This window comes from Onychostruthus taczanowskii, unplaced genomic scaffold (genome assembly GCF_017590055.1).
Source record: "Onychostruthus taczanowskii isolate IOZ18803 unplaced genomic scaffold, ASM1759005v1 scaffold60, whole genome shotgun sequence".
In the NCBI taxonomy this organism is placed as follows: Eukaryota; Metazoa; Chordata; class Aves; order Passeriformes; family Passeridae; genus Onychostruthus; species Onychostruthus taczanowskii.
Window position 1 is genome coordinate 324,193 of NW_024503680.1, and position 17,194 is coordinate 341,386.

At 47.2% G+C, this 17,194-nt stretch overlaps 1 long non-coding RNA gene across 1 annotated transcript; it reads left to right on the top strand.

Moving 5' to 3' along the window:
- The first annotated feature begins 4,117 nt into the window (after positions 1-4,117).
- On the top strand, positions 4,118-13,767 carry LOC121343836. The gene is made up of 3 exons (XR_005953744.1): positions 4,118-4,295; positions 12,763-12,814; positions 13,716-13,767. It is a non-coding gene; the product is annotated as an uncharacterized LOC121343836 (long non-coding RNA).
- The last annotated feature ends 3,427 nt before the right edge of the window (positions 13,768-17,194 follow it).

Here is a 17,194-nt window from a genome sequence, read left to right on the forward strand (position 1 = left end):
GAGATGTGCTCTCACCCTTCCTGCTGCCTGACTTCCTCGGGATCCTGGGCAGGCTGGAATGAGTGGAACTCATGTGGCTGCAGGTTTTTCTGAGCCTCCAGCCTGGGGGATGCACACAATGAACCTGCTTGTGTGTTTTCCTCTCTTCCAGCACAGCAGAAAGAGATGTGCAGAGTCACAGGTATGCACATATCATATATGCACATAATCACATCTATCCAGTGAGATCCAGCACTGCCCAGCTCTGGAGATAAAGCTGTGCCTAAACCTCCTTTCAGCTGAGCCCAGGTAGTGCTGGGCCTGACAGCTGCTGCAGGTAAGACACAGAGAGAGTGCAGGATGGGATGTGGGAAAGACAAACTGTCCTGACATGAATTCCCCCTGGAATTTGGCCTGGAGTGCTGCTGCCTGTCCCATTCCCTGTTTAATGAATGCTCTCTGAACAAAAGGATGAGCAAATCATTATCAGATGAGGCAAAAAGAAAAATATTCCAAGACACATCTCCCCCCTTCCTGTGAGGCTGGAGTTACAAGTTTTGGTTACCAGGATAACAGCAGCAGTATGAATTTCCACCTGGACTCTGTGTGCTTCAGCTGTGACCTAAATGTGTCATCTCCACAACAAAATGGGAGTCTGGCACCTGAAAATGGGGAAATTTATGTTGGATATTGGGAAGTAATTTTTTCTGTGAGGGTAGTAGAACCCTGGCACAGGGTGCCCAGAGCAGCTGGGGCTGCCCCTGGATCCCTGGAAGTGTCCAAGGCCAGGCTGGACAGGGCTTGGAGCAGCCTGGGACAGTGGAAGGTGTCCCTGTCCATGGTAGGGGCGGGCTGGGATGGGCTTTAAGGTCCCTTCCTTCTGTGAATCATGGCTGAGCACTCTGGAAATGATCTGCAGCCAGCAAACAGTCTGGAGACTCACTGGGAGCTCCTCCACCAATCCCAGTGGGCACTGGATTGGATTTGTAGGGTTTTAACTCAGGTGAATCCTGCAATATCCTTTAGGATGCCCCGTGGGCTGTGAGCAGTGCTCAGGAGGAGCTCTGGGGGCTCCAGCCCTTGCTGACCCAGAGATGAGAAAGCTGAGGAGCTCCTGGCTCACTCCTCGTGCTCTGAGCCAGCACTGCCCATGGTTTGCTCATTTTGTGAACATGTTTATCCTACTCCCTGATAGAGAGTCAAAGGATCCCTCTCAGACAGGTTTTATATGGGCTTTGCCTGTCAGACCCTGCCTGCAGCATCCTGGAAGGAAGATTCTCAGCAAGGATGAAAGTGCCACTTGGAACAAGGAGCCTGGAGAGGCCAGCAGTTCTCAGGACACAGGGCCAGGCCGGTGCCTTTATGAGCAGCCTGTTTAGAGCATGTGTTCCCTGGGACTGGGTAAACCAAAGCTGTCCTCTGCTGTGTGCATCCCACTGGAGCAGCTCTGACTTCTGAGACAGCACTGAGCTGCCAGAGGGAGAGAGAAAAGGGAGAAGTTGCTTTGGACTCCAGCTTCTAACTCTGTCTTTGGAGCTGAATTCTTCCTCATCTGCAAACTTGGCTCGATTTACACAAGGCATCCTGATTCTCCCTCTCATCTGCTTCAAACATGGGATTAGGCAAAGCATTTAAAATAGAGGACAACCACCAAAACCCCCCTTGGCCACTGAATAAACAAAGCCAGGCCTCCAGAGGGTGAAATCAATTCCTGTTAGTATTCTGTGCCATGCAACAGGAGCAATTCCACTTAGCTCTGCCTTAAATGCCACTGTGTGTCACCCTGTGCAGAAACTGATAGTTCCATTTTCAGCACATTGATCTCCCATGAAATCAATGGCTTGGAGCAGGTTCACCTGTCCAGGGCTGGGAGCAGACTCAGCTCCCCAGTCCCTGCAGGGTGGGGGTGGAAATGTCACTGCGGCAGCAGGAGCTCCCGTTGTGCTGCTCACACCAGAGGCATCCTGTTGGATCCTCTGAATCCTTCCCCCTCAGGGAAATCTCCAGGACCTTGCCTTGGAAGATAATGTATGGTCTGGTTTGAAAGCAAAACCAGTGAGACTCCAAGTCAGAAATACAATTTATTAGGAAAAGGGAAAAAATCCCCAAATACTTGCAATAATACAAAAGAAAAATCACTGACGGAGTCAGAATACAACCTGACACCCTGCTAGTTAGGGTGGTGGTAGCAGTCCAGATGAAATGGTCTCGTTGAAGTGGTCATCCTGGAGGAATGATCTGGTAGCTCTTGTCCTCTGGAAAACCAGTGGGTAAGGGCAGCTTGTTCTGTCCCAACTCCCAGATTATATCCAGGTGAGGATGCTGAGCTCCTCTCCCCTGGGCAGAGCATCTCACAATGGGCTGATATCGTTCTCTGAGTCACCCATGGGTCCATTAAACAGAAAGGACTCCTGGAGGGAGTTATCTCTGAGTCATGGGCAAGGCATTGATGGGCCCATTAACAGGAGATAAGGAAAAAAACAATGCCCCTCTTGGTTTCGGCAGCTCTTGAGGATGGGAATAGAATACATCTTTATATTGTAACCTGGGACATGTACCACGGAGTTTTCCCCACCTAGGCTAAAGAGAGGACTCAGCCCACAGTGCTCTGCAGCACTGCTGCCAATCCACATTGGATTGTCTCCCAATGGGCCAGCTGACACTGCCCCCCCCAGTTATTCATCCCTCATTGTCCCTACAGGTTGCTGCCCTTTGCCCTGTGTTGCCCTGTTCTTCTAATGTTTTTCTAAGCCTTCTGATGTTTACATTTTTGTAATGGAGTTCTCACGCACTTTCCATGTAAATAATGATTGTTTTGCATTCCTTTTGGGGGAGGAGAGAATTGATGGACTGTTGGTTTGACCAGTGTCACTGGAGAGGTGGCAATTTCATTGTCCAATACATGGTCACTTTTGGAATTCTATAAATTCCGAGGTCCAGAAATAAATGTTGCCCTTTTTTGCCCTGGACATGTCAACGTGTGTGTGTTGTTCATCTCGTGTCCCATTGCAACAGCCCTGCCCTTTGTCCTCAGGTCATTGGTCACTGACCCCATACTCGAGTCTGTGCACACCCCATGGTTTGGTCTTTTTCCCTGATCCCTTCAGCGTGCTTTGGAATAAACCTTTGTTGGAATACATCATACAGAGACCCTTCCTGTCTTTTGTGAAAAACACCAATCACTTGTTTTAAAATTTTAAAAGTTTAATAGTAATAAAGTGGTTATAAAAATAGTAATAAAAATTAGAGCAATAAGAATTTGGACAATCAGACTTAGAACAATAGAGGACAATAAAAAACAAAGAAATACAGACTGTCTGGAAGCTTCCTGGGCAATCAAGCCCCGAAAGCACACCTGCTAACAAAGGATTAACCCTTAAAAGCAATAGCCTGTTGCATATTCATATATCTCATACATGATGCAAAAATTCTTTTCAAACAAAGGGTGTTCTCTGGTTATTGTCAACTCCCCCCCCCCCCCCCCCCCCGCTTCATCTTGTTGGCTTCTCAAAGTCTGGAAGGAGGTGGAAGGAGTTTGGTATTTCCTGATAAGGAGACAATAATTCTTCTCTTGGGATTTTGGTGTCTTGTTGCTGTTATCTGTGTGCAAGTATTTCTTGATTATCTTATCCATTCCTTAAGCTAGTTAGAAAAGTATCTTACATCACATAGTTTCTATTTTATATAGAAACTATATAGGCTATAGCCTAAAAACTATATTTACCACACTACTTAAAAGAGATTAATGCAGCATAACTTTCCAACATAACACATGCAGTATTCATTTTAATATTTGCAAAGAACCAATCATATAGTACGCATTTTTCACACTTTCCTCTGCTGAGCTACCTATGGTGTGTGTGTGCATGGACTTGAAATGGCTGTTCTGGTGGCCTTACTCTGAGTGGCTTCTGAAGGAGACACTTTGAAGAAGGTTGCAACATTTCTACCCCCCTGCCACGCTGCAGCAGCATCCCAGCTCCAGGACAAAGTGGGGTTTCACTCCCTCCCTTCAGGAGCTGGTTCCTGCAGGAGCAGCCAGAGGCCGTGTCTGGCAGGAGGTCACACATGGCAAAGGAATCTGCTCCTGAGTTCCACTGCAGCCTGAAAACGTCACCTCAGGCAGAGCCGGCCTGAGGGCTGGCAGAGGAGTTGTGTGAGGAGCCCGTGGAATGACGTGGAGGAGCTGGAGGCTGGATGAGGGCTCTGCTGGAAGGCAGCTCCTGGCAGGGCCAGCTTTAGGCCCCTCCAGGGCTGGTCCTGTCACCCTCCAGGGGACACTGCGAGCTCCACAGGACATAAGCAGGACTGGCAGGGTGAGTAGGACACTCCCAACCCCCGGGGCTGCCTGGGGCTGCCAGACCTTTCCAGCTGGGTCACAATGGTGACAAGGGAATGCTGTCCTGAGGAGCACCCTGGAGCTCACCATCCTCCCCCACAGAGCTGTGGAGAAATGAGATGTGCAAGGGACACTTCAGAGCATGCCCACCAGGCTCAGAGGGAATTCTTCCTCCCAAGGTCGATCACACTGGGGGGATTTTGCCACTTGGAAGGTCCTGAGATGCCTCTAGGCTGAGGGGCAGCAGGGCTTAGGCACCTCCTGGGCAGTGTGAGCAGTCTGTGGGTTGGGGAGGCAGGTCCTGCTCAGTGCTGGGGGAGCAGCTGCTCCCAGCTGTGGGGTCAGGAAGGGATTTTCCCCTGGGACAGACTGGCACTGGCCCCCAGGGGCTTTTGGCTTCTTCTGCAGCATGGAGCATCCCCAGTTGGCGACCTGCTCCTTCTGGCCAGGCTGCTGCCTGTTCACACACCCCAGAGGTGTCCTTGTGGCCTGCACTGGGAGGAGGAAGGCTTCTTTCCCCACTGGCCAGACTGGGCAGTGTCCGTGGGGTTTTCCTGCCGTGCTGTGCAGCACTGAGCCGGCCAGGGCTCCTCTGGGCCACTCTGGCTGCATGGCTGCTGCTCCTGCTGAGTGTCCCCAGGTGCCTGCATTTGGGTGGGGGAGGTTTCTTTGCCCCCACGGTCAGGGATTCCACTGGGCCTCACCTGAGAAGTGACAACACCGTTTTCTGCAAAAAAAGGTGCAGGAAGTGCCTGCTCAGGTGAGCCGGCAAGCTTCAGGGACAGCAAAGTCGGGAGTGTTGTAGGTAATGGAGCCCTGGGACAAAGAGCCACCTTTGTCCTCAGGGAGGAGAATATGTAGGCTGGATGGTCCTGAGTGTCCCCTCAGAAGAAAACTGCCTGAACACATTTATACAGGCAGACAGGAGAAGGAGGAAAGGTTTAAACTGCAAGAGGAGAGATATAGATGAGCTGCTGGGAATGAATCCTTCTAGCAGTGAGGGTGGGCAGGCCCTGGCACAGAATGCCCAGAGCAGCTGTGGGTGCCCCTGGATCCCTGGAAGTGCCCAAGGCCAGGCTGGACAGGGCTTGGGGAACCCTAGGACAGTGGAAGGTGTCCCTGCCATGGCAGGGGTGGCACTGGATGGGCTTTGAGGTCCCTCCAACTCAAACTGTTCCATAATTTCTGCCACTCCTCTTCTTGCTGGGATCTCTCAGGGTGTGCAGAGGTGACAGATGGAAAGCATTTCCACATGGGACACTGTTAATTATGGGGCTCTGTCGCTTTGTTTTTCTAAAGTTCTAAGCCTTCTAAGAAGGCTTAGAAGAGCCTTCTGGCCCTCTGGCTTCTTCTGGTAATGGAGTTTCTCATGCACTTTTCATGTAAATAATGATTGTTTTGCATTCCTTTCTGGAGGAGGAATTGATGGATTGTTGGTTTGACCAGTGTAGTTGGAGAAGTAGCAATTTCATCCTCCAATCTATGGTCACTTTTAGAATTCTGTAAATATCGGAGTTCAGAAATAAACTGCCCCTTTTTGCCTTAGACATCTCAGAGTGCAAGTGTCGTTCATTTCATGTCGTATTGTGACAGGGCTCAGCTGAGATTCATACAATGAACAATGGGCACTGTCTCTGAGCACTGAGGACCATTTTGGGCACAGGGGACCTTTCCCAGTGAGGTTTATTGGGGGGAAACAGAAAGAAGTGCAAAGTAATTTGCCCATCTTGCTCCTTAGGCAGAGCAGGAGGGCAGATAATGCTTGAAAAGGGGCTGAGAAGGGGATAAGTGAAATATCTGAGAAAGCTGCTCTGCTTCCTCTGCTGGGCACACTGGGAGGGAAATCCAGCTGATGGAAAACAGAGTGCAGGAGTTGCATAAAGTTCTCCAGCTGCATTTGAGGTGGCTGAGTTTCACTCAGTTATTTTACATCCTTCATTCCCATGCCACTGATGCTCTGATGGGTTGTATTTATCAAGCTCCTGCGACAGTCTCTTCTGAACTTTGACCATCAATCTATCTCCTCCTACCTGCCTGGAGCTGGCTCCATTTTTTAGGAGCAGAGGAAGGTGTCCTGCAGGAATTTGTCACTTTGTCACTGCCCTGCACACGCCCCTCTGGAGGCGAGTGTGGCCCTGCTCTGTCACTCTGTCCTCAGCCTCTGGGAGGTTTCTGGTACAAAACCCTGTCCCAGGGGCAGGAGTGCTTTCCTGGCACAGCTTTGCTCTTCTCATCCCTCTGAGCCCTGCATGTGCTGACATCCTACAGAGAAGTAAGGGATGGACTTACAGGGATTAAGGGGAGCACAGGGATTTTTTGACTAAATATTATGGGAAGTATCTGTGACACTTTTGTTATCTTCTTGCATCACTGCCTGCAGCAGGATCCCAGCTCAACAAACCCAGTTTCTTTCTGTATTTTGGACAGTGCTCTCAGGGATGCCCAGGGTGGGGTTGTTGGGGTGTCTGTGCAGGGCCAGGAGTTGGACTGGATGATCCTGTGGGTCCCTTCCAGCTCAGGACATTCTGTGATTCCACAATTTTGAGAAACCTCACATTAATATGTGAATTTCCTAGTATGCAAAGAAATATAATAATAATAATAATATAGAAATATAAAGAATAATAATAGTAATAAAAGAATAAATAGAAAATAAAGACATAAGAAAGAAAGAAAGAAAGAAAGAAAGAAAGAAAGAAAGAAAGAAAGAAAGAAAGAAAATAATAATAATAATTTTAAATAATATAGAAATATAAAGGTGTTTGCTCTGTGGGCATTAGATCTAAGAACTCTAATTGTTCCAGTCTGGTTTTGGGTCCCTGTACAGGTCTGTCCCACTCAGTCCTTTGTTGTCCCTCTCAGCATCTCTGGGAGGCTGTAGGGAAGTCTAGAGGCAGGTCTGAGCTCTCTGCCTTGGCCCTGGTGCAGGTGACAAGCCTGAGCAGCCCACACCAGCTCACAAACCATGCCCAGGGTTGAAAGCCCAGAGAAGATTCAGAGTGACAAATGAAAATATTACAAAACAGGAGCTGGAAGTGATTTCCTCCCTTTCTGACCTATTGTTAATGCAGTTGTAGGGGAAATGCTAAACTCCACTGCTGTGATCTTGGCTTGTAACAAGCTCTTCAGCACCTCTGCAAGGATTTTTATTTGAGCCTGACAGGTTTTAGAATTTAATTTTCGGTGGTTTAGAATTTGTGACCTCCCCAGCTCACCTGAGCTCATGGAGCCCAAAAGCATTGGCTGTCTCCTCACCACACAGGAAGATACTTCCCGAAATTTCCCCTGGAAGTTTTATATCTGGATACGTGGGGTGTGAAGGAAATAAAGTTCTCCTCATGAACATTAATCTGAAGCAGTTCTGCCTATTCCCAGAGTTGGGCTTTGGAGATTTCCCACCTGGTTTCCAATCATTTGTGGAAGGTGTGGCTTTCATTTGAAACAAACGTTGGCCAAAGCAAAAATCTCCTGAGTGCTTGGGGTCCTGCAGCATCTCTGTGGGAGCAGGATCACAGTGCTGGATCCTGTTGGATTTTCCTGTTAAAGCAGGCAGGAGCAGATGGATTCCAACATCCCCTGAAGAGTCCAAGGCTCTGCAGGGCTCCGTGGCCTCTCAGCTGAGGCAGAACATGGACTGGAGCTCAGAGCAGGGTTTTTAAGAGGTTTTCCCTGGCCCACATTGTGCCCCCAGGGTGTGGGCCACCATGGCCAGCTGTGAGCTGGCCATTCTGTCATCCCTGAGGGTGTTGGTGCAGTTTGATGTGCTGGGGTCACAGGGATGAGGGACCTGAGAAGCTTGGCCAAAACCACCAGGAGCAGCACCTTACCCTGCCCATTTCCCTTTGGGAAGAGCTCCCAACCACCACGAGCAGCACCTTACCCTGCCCATTTCCCTTTGGGAAGAGCTCCCAGCCACAGCAGGGTGGGAGGTGGCCCAAGGAGCCTCTGCAGAGCAGCTGGGCCCAGGGACCCTGGGTGAGCAGGAGGAGGAGCAGAGACCCCTGGCTGCCACTGCCATGGGCCAGGTCTATTATAGAGCTGGGATTTCCTTCTCATCTCCTGCTGAGCTCTGCCTGCTTCATGGATCCTGCTGCTTTGGGATGAAATGTGCCTCTGGTGCTGCCAAAGCCCTCTGGCAGTGAGGAGGAGGAGGAGGAGAAGGAGGCAGCCCTGTGAGGCTAGCCCAAGCCCAGCACAGAAGGCAAAGCAGGGCATGGCAGAGCTTGTCCTCAGTGTGTGCTGATCTTAGGAAAACTGGCACCAAGAGCCTGCTTTGTGTGGAAGTGAACTAGCTGCTTCTTGAAATGGCAGGACCCCCACACTGCCACCCCTATTAATGTCAAACTAGCTGTGAAACAGGTGTTTAAAACCTTTAAATATTTGCTGGCCAGGTTGGAATCTTGCTTTTAATCCTCTAAAATAGTTGTCTAGACCTTCAACAGCTATTGGGTGTTGTTTCTGGAGCAGGATGTGCTCTCACCCTCTTCCAGTGCTGGTAAGGCAAGGAACAGAGACCAGACCAAAGGGCTGAAAGGGTTAAAACTCCCCCATTTGCCTGGTGGGTAACAGGACCCAAATCAGTGACAAAGGCACAGCAGTGCTGGCACTGAGGAGCTGGGTGGGATGGGCCATTAGCCTTTGGCTGAGGCTAATCCAGGACTGGGGAATATGCAGCCCAGTTCCCAAGGCCTGGTGGAAGCTGGAGCCAGAGCCCTGGGGTGGGTGATACAGGAGGAGAAAAATCCAAATGTAGCTTTAAAATGCAGCCTGAGCTGAGTGAGGGCTTGGGCTCAGCACGTGGGGAAAGCAACTTGATGGTGACAGGTGCCTGAGCACTCATACTGTCTGCAAAGGGGGAATTTGCATTAGAGGAAGCACAAGGAATAGATTAAATGTATATTTCGGTGAGTCCTTTCAGGCTGGGAGCTGCTGGGTGGCTGGAGGCAACTTTTGTTCCAGATAGGGCAGGAAGCTGCCAACAAAACCAGCCTTTTGGGCCTTGATTATTGAGGAGGAGCAGAGACAAGGGAGGCTAGGGAAGAGCTGGGGGCTAGAGGCAGGTGTGGGAGGTGGTTTGGGAGGATGTGCTGAGAATGACAGGGAAGGACATGGGCAAGGGCTGGAGAGGATTTGAGGAGAGGCTGGGGATGGAAATGAGTATCCTGAGGCATTGATCAGGCATTTATCTTTGCTGTCTAGTAAACAACTGGTAATCATCTGCAGCCCTTTGTCCTGGAGGTCCTGGAGAGCTCCAGCAGCTTTCTGCTGCTCCTCATTATAGCCTGGCTGGAGGACTTGCTGTGGGTCAGAGCATCCAAATCCTGCTGATTAACTGGGTGAGAAATCAGCGCTGCTGGACTGTAGGATATTTTTTCTTCTCAGCTTTTACTTTTTATAAGAATCCATGAGCTGGGGGGCATTTGTAAGTTGGCAAAGTCAGGATCTCAGAAGCTGGGCACTGTCTAGCGTTCTAAATCCACCTCTGGTTATGTGGGATGCAATTCCTTTTAATGAACTGTGTGTGCAGGAGCTGCCCTGCCCCTGCCAGCACAGTCCCTGCAGGTGCTTGGTTAGCAGCTATTTTCTATCAGCTATTTTCAGGAGTTTGCCTGGCTGATTAACTGGGATTCCAGATACCTTGTCTTGACTGGTAACTATTTCAGCACATGCTGAAATGTGTTTGGGAACTTATGGGAAATGGAAAAATAGAAACTTCCACAGAGCCAGGAGGGTTTGATCTGCACTTGGAAGGAGCTTGGATTGATGTACAAATAAAGTACACAGACATTAAGTAGAAAAATCATAAACTTATGTTTCTATAGTTGTAAATAAGAATATACCTCAAGTAAATAAGAAACTGTGTTGGGTATGATGGTAAAGAGTCTATAGAATAGTAATGTGATTGTATAGAGTAAGCTGAGAGTTTAAAAGCTGTAATAGAAGCAGATGTGTATAGGTGTGATAATAGCCTATTAGGTAAATATATCCACAGTGCAATAGAAGGGGATACAAGTGATAAGTTAGAAAAGCAAAATAAATCTTGTAGCAACTGTCTATTAGATTAGAAACTTATATATTGCCTTCTAACAAAGAACTTGCAACTACTTTAAACTATGACCAACTGCTTACTCCTTTAAAATCTCTGAGACTGATGTTTATCTAAGCAATAAATAGTTCTTAAACCAACAATAGTCCCATTCCTTTATTACAAAGCAGTGACAGTGATAGGAACTGTGTCCTGAGATGGAGCCCCAGGCGATGTAATTCAGCATTCTCCAGGATGAGTAAAATAGTTGAAATTTAGTTCTTATACAGATGATTGAGAAGAATCTGCAGGTGTCCCAGCCTGCCCAGCACAGGACTAGTCCCACCCCAGAAGTGCTGATGATCTTTTTTAACTAGCCTCTAATTTCTTCCTTCCAGTTCCTTCCAAGGTAATAATCTTGCTGCTGCTCAGGTTCTTCTCTTCCTGAGCGATCTCTCAGAAGCCTTGGGTGGTGTCTCAGCCACCTGGGAGGAGCCCCTGGCTTGGAAGTGGCCCGGTGATGATGATTCAGGGGGATGTAGAACAGGGATTTTGCAGGGATCAGGTCTTGCCTGCTGCACTTTTGGAGAGGGAACTTGCAGTGCCTGGGAGGTGAAGCTCTCTGACTGACATATTTTGCAGCAGCTGCCAGAGTCAGAATGATTTTGGTGCCAAACCTGAGCTGTAATTATTGCTAATGGTGTCGTGTTGACTTTGCTGCTTGTAGTGCTCAGCACAAAGATGGGTTCAGTAAATACAGGAAACTAAAGCCAATTCATAATAAAAACCATGACTTCTGCAAGTGTGTGCTGAATGAATGGAGTAATGTGTGGGAACACTCATTCCAATCAAAATAACAAATTTTCCAGCATTTTCTTATCCATTCTGTCCATTCTTCATCAGCATTCATAGAAGGAAATTGTGTTTGTGGAAAGTTCTGTGAGAAAAGGAGTGTGAATATTAATGGGAATTACAAGAAGTGACATGCAGCTGTGTGTGGAGGAGAAGCTCTCCAATACCCAGTGTGTGATCTTGGGGGATTTTGCACAGTTTTGCGACATCTCTGGCAACAAAAGGGGGTGCAAATCAGATGGTAGAATCAGATGACTGACCAAGCTCTGTGGGCAATAAACAGCTGATACTCCAGCTAAATGAACTCTGGAGAAAGCCTGGGCTTAGACCTCCTCTGCCTACAACATTTAGCTCATAAATAAGTAAATACATACATAATTACAATAGTTACTGGGTTATTAGGGTAGGCAGTGAAAAAAAACCCCACCTACTGACTCCAACAGTGTCAAGTTTTCGCCTTAAAGTCTTCAAGCACAATTGTAAGCTCAGTTGGTGAAGAAACCGGAGCTGAATTTATTACTCAGTCCTGTGACCGAGCAACTGTGCAGAGTTTTGTACTGGGGCCAGGGCTGCTGCCTCTGCTGCTTCCAAGGAGAAAATCACCCACCAACAAACAGGGCACAGCAGTGACTCCCTGAACAGAGATTGGGTATTAATGTAAGGATAAAAAACAACTGGTTAGAATTCGGGATTGTTTCCTGGTTTGCACGAATGCAGATCTTCAGCTGGGCTGATGCCAAGGTGTGGGTTCTGTTCCATCCCCCTCCTTCTCCTCCAGGCAGGGGGATGATCATTGATTTGCTGTTGATCCTTCTGCCTCAAGTTCCAATCTTGCTCTTAGTTTCTATCTAAATCTAAATCTGAATTAAAATTAATTTTTAGTGAGATCTCTGCTCAACCACCCTGAGCTGCTCTCTAGTTCTGATCTGTGTGTGTTCCCATTGGAGTCAACTATTCCAAAAAATTTCCTAAGGTTTACTTTTTTTTTTTTTTTTTTTTTTTTTCTTTTTTTTTTTTTTTTTTTCTTTTTGCTTATCAGAGAATCCCAGGATGGTTTGGATTAGGAGTAACTTCAAACACCACCTTGTTCTGCCTTCCACTATCCCAGGCTGCTCCAAGCCCCTTCCAACCTGCCCTTGGACATTTCCAGGGATGGAGCAGCCCCAGCTTCTCTGGCAGAGATTATTTCCTTTTTAACCAATGCTTATCCTTGACCTTTTTTCCTTATTTTGAATGAACTATTTCAAACAGTTTCATTTTCTTTTGAAGTAGTGCTCATAGCTGGTCCCCATTTCTGTTTCTGCTCCTCTATTGCATGGCCCACCCTCTTTGTATTCTCTGAACCTATGGGCTCCAGATCTGTTGTGTGTGGATATTGAGGTACTGTTTGGTTGGATAAAGTTGCCTGTGAAGTGCTTCTAAATAATAAAAATAAAAATAATAAAGCCTCAACCAAAGGGGGGGTTCCCCAAAAGACCAAAGTTAATTTAATGGGAAGTTTGTGGGAACATTTATAACTATTTTCTTGGCTCTAAACCCTGTGGTTTGTGTGTCCTCTTCTCTGCAGGGCCTTGGGAAATAGAAGCAGGATGAGGGACAACTAAATTAAATTTTACCTGGTAAGAGTGGTTTAAATTTTTACCTGCTTAGACTGCTGTCACCTTTTGGTACAGAACTAGGGAGAGCTGTTGCCAGACTGATTTGGGGGAGAAAAGCCTTTTCCATACCTGAATAGCAGGGAAGGGATCACTTGGACATGACCTGCTTGACAAGAGCATTATTCCTGGAGCTGCTTCTCCTTCTCTGTTTATTGATTGTTGTGTACAGTGAAGAATATAAGGTATTCTTATTAATATTGTTATAATAATAATGTACATAAATTTATTTTGTAAATATTTTTAGTTAAGGTCTAAAATTTTATTTTTTAAATAAGTTGTTTAATTATGATTTATTGTTTGTTTTAATTTGGTTTGTTAAATTTTGTAGTTTTTGAAGTTGTTTGTGGATGGATTTTGAATGGTTAGATAAACGTATATAATATAATTTTATAAAGGTTTTGTAATTATGTTTATATGTTAGTAAAAGTAAATTGACAGTGGTTTTGATTTGTACGGTTGTATGTTTGAAAGTATTAATATTTGTTATTATGTTATTAATTGAAATGGAAGTAGTATTGATTTTCTACAAATCCATTTCCCACACTCCTCCTCTGTGCCCTGCCCCACTCCCGGCTCTGTTTGCCCGTGGTTCCCCCTGTTGTTTGTGGTGCTGTGATGGATGCAGCCCCAGGCTGCTCCCAGCCTGCAGCAGAGACGCTCCAGTGCTCCTCTGAGGGGAGCAGTGCCTCAAATCAAAGACACGGAGCAGCAGAGCTGGAGAGCATTGTCTGATGGAGAAAAATGACTTTTGTCAGAGAGATTGTCTGAGATTGGAAATGGGGCTGTGCGTTCTGTGCCCATCTGTCAGAGCTGGGGCAGTTCTCTGCTGTTCACGGGGCAGTTTTCTTGATCTCTCCCACAGCCAATCCTCCCTCCAGGAGATCTCTGCTGTTCATGGCCAGGGAGTGTCCCTGCAGGGCTGATCAAATTCCATCATCCCATGGGGAGATGCTCCGGCCAGGGCAGGAGCCAAGCATTCCTACCTGGATACAATCTGAGCCTGGAACAGCACAGCAGCCTTTGCCCCCTGCATTCCCAGAGGAGCAGCTTTCTCCTGCCCTGCATTGCCAGAGGAAGAGCAGGCCCATCTCCAGCAGCCCTGGAGCTTCAGAGGAAAACTGCAGCCTTGTGCAGGATCCCTGCTCCAGCAGAAGCACAGCTGGCACTGCAGGAGGGCTGAGCCCCCATGGGATGGGACTGTGCCACCACCCTGACCCACAGGGGGACAGGGCCTGCTCTGACTCTGGCAGGGTTGTTTTGTATTACTGCATTTTAATTTTATTTTTATTTTCTTCCCTAATAAAGAACTGTTATTCCTCTTCCCAGACCGTTTCCTGAAAGCCTCTTAATTTCAAAATTACAATAATTCAGAGGGAAGTTGTTTACATTTTCCATTTCAGGGGAGGCTCCTGCCTTCTTTAGCAGACACCTGTCCTTTCACACCAAGGCAGTGCTGCTGTGTGCTGGCTCCATGGGCAGGGCTGGGGCTGAGCTGGCTCTCAGCCTGGAGCAGTGGCTCTGCACAGACAGGCTGGGAATGCTGCTGCTCCCTTCGTGCAGGAGCACAGGGTGATGAAGTGACAGTGGATGGTGTCTGGGTGTGCTTTTCCTCCTTGCCACTCGGGGTTTAACTGCCTCTGTTGAAAGCTTTGTGCAGTTTAACCCTGAGGAGAAGGCAGACACTCAGTAGACAGCAGGAGATTGTTTTCTCTGAGGCTTTTTGCACTACTGAGAGGACACGGGGCCTAAATGGAGATCTCAGTTTCCCCCAGAAGGAAGCTTTGTGGGGAGATGCCATCTAGAAGCACTCTTTTAACTTCCCAGACTTGGGATGAGAGGTCAGATGTTCAAATGTCTGCAGGAATCACAGAATCCTAGGATGGGTTGGGTTGAAAGCCCATCCAGTGCCATCCCTGCCATGGCAGGGACACCTTCCACCATCCCAGGCTGCTCCAGCCCCAGTGTCCAGCCTGGCCTTGGGCACTGCCAGGGATCCAGGGGCAGCCACAGCTGCTCTGGGCACCCTGTACCAGGGCCTGCCCACCCTCACAGGGAAGAACTCCTTCCCAATATCCCATCCAACCCTCTGGCACTGTGGTGCCATTTACTCTTGTAAATAGTGTCTCTCCCTGTCCTTAATCCCTCCTTACTGGATCCTGTAGGGATGGGGGCAGTTCCTTTCACCAGGACATGGCTGCTGTCCCCCCAAAGCCTCTGTGCAGCGCCAGGCAGGGATGTGTGGGGTTGATCCCATGGCAGAATTCCCTGAGAGCTGCAAGGTGGGCTGGGTGAGCAGCAGTCCCTGGCTGGGCAGTGTTGGAGCAGCAGGGTGCAGGGACCCAGAAGGATTTTAATCCCCATTGCCTGGGAATGACAGGAGTTTTTATTAAGTGAGAACAGTACCTGTTTCTTTACTCTGTAGGCTCCAGCTTATAACTGAGAGTTAAATATCACTATAATTCTCCTTTACAATGCATCCAAGATCTGCTTGTACAACCTTGAGTAGTTCTTTCTCACAGGAGTAGAATCCTTGACTTTAAAGACATTGCTCTCATAAACAAAGACACAGAGCTGTATTTTACATCTCCATTGTACAGAAGGTAAATTATGGGATGGATGCTGGAATTATTATTATTATTATTATTATTATTATTATTATTAGTATGCTAGGAAGGTGGGATTGCCTCTGTCCCAGGGTAAGAACAACCTGTTCCAGGGGAAGATTCCCTGGTTGGAATGAATGAGCCTTGAGGTTCCTTCCAAGCCAAAGCATTCTGTGATTCTGTCACTCTGTGAGTCTGCAGTGAAATACTGGGAAGTAGCTCCAAAGGAACCTTAGTAATATGCAAAATACAAGATGTCAGGATCTGACATTCTTCATTGCTCCTAAGGAGACATCTAATAACTCATAAGTGAATGTAAATGTCATATCACTCCTAAAAGATTGTGCATTCTCTATCAACCAGAATAATGACTGATTATAAATGTTCCAGTGCACAAAACACCAACAAACCAAAAGGGAAGTGTGAAATTAAATTAGAGAAATAAAGTGAAAAAACAATAACAACAACAACAACAACAACAACAATAATAATAATAATAATAATAATAATAATAATAATGCTACTCTACCTTGGTTTTTTAATCCTCTTCATCTAGAAGGGTCCCAGAGCCTGTGGGCAGGACAGGCTGCTGCAGACAAGTCTGACCACACAAACAGAAATCTGAGTTTTTCTAATTCTTTCTGGACTGGCAGTGAGGCAGACACAGAATTCTGGGGAAATCGAAATGCTTTTGGAAGGTTTCTTTGCAGTTGCAAGCACTGGAAAATGAGAGTTGGCAGCAATAGCAGGTTTTCACCTGCTATTCCAGGAGCTGAATCCTGCAGTACCTCCCAGAGAGTGTCCAATGGGGGATGTTCCCTTTCCTCAACAGCTCCCAGCTTTTCTGCAAGAGTCAAGGAATAAAGGGAACATCCTAACTTAGTTTTTCTTATTTCTGTCTTTGTATATCCTGTGGTGGATCTTCTTTGAGCATTTTTATCTCTGCTGTGCCTGCAGTGTTCATGGTATCATTTTCACCCTTTGTTATTCTGCCCATTTTTAGTTTTCTTTGGGGATTTGGGTAGAAAACACAGTTTTCTCCTGTTATTTTCATATTTTGGATTGTTTACTCAAATGCCAAGTTGCTGGGCTTTGGTTTTCCCTGGTGACTTCGAAAAATATTCACCTGCAAAATGTCTTAATATGCCTCAGAATCAGAAATAAAAAAGGTAAGTTTAAATTTGGTAGCTTAGATTGCAGGAAACAGTGGGTTTGTTCCCTTTCCCATGCTCTTGGTGAGCTGTGCTCATTTTAAAAAGTAAAACTGGTGTTGTTACTTTTTAAAAGCCAAGTGGTGTTGAGAAAAAAGAATGTTTTTGAAATCACCTAAGGTCAAATTCAGGAGGCATCATAAGCCTGGCACGTGGTGGGATCCTGGTCCCAAACTGCAGTTTGCCTGTAAAAACCTTCTCCCTTGCCATCCATTTGCAAAGGAATATTTCTTCCAGGGCAGCAGGAGCTGGGCTAAGCTGGGTACAGCCACAGAGGGAGGGGATCATGGTGCCCACACTGCAGAAAAAGCAGCTCGCACCTCACACTGACCCTCCTGCAGCCTGGCCCCTGAGAATCCCAGAATCCCAGAATCACCGAATGAGCCAGGTTGGAAAACACCTTTAAGATCAACTTATGACCCAACACCTCCTCATCAACTAAACCATGGCACTGAGTGCCACATCCAGGGCCCTTTCTGCAGTAAAGTCAGCTCCCAAAAACCAGCCAGGGCTGGTTCCTGCTGCCA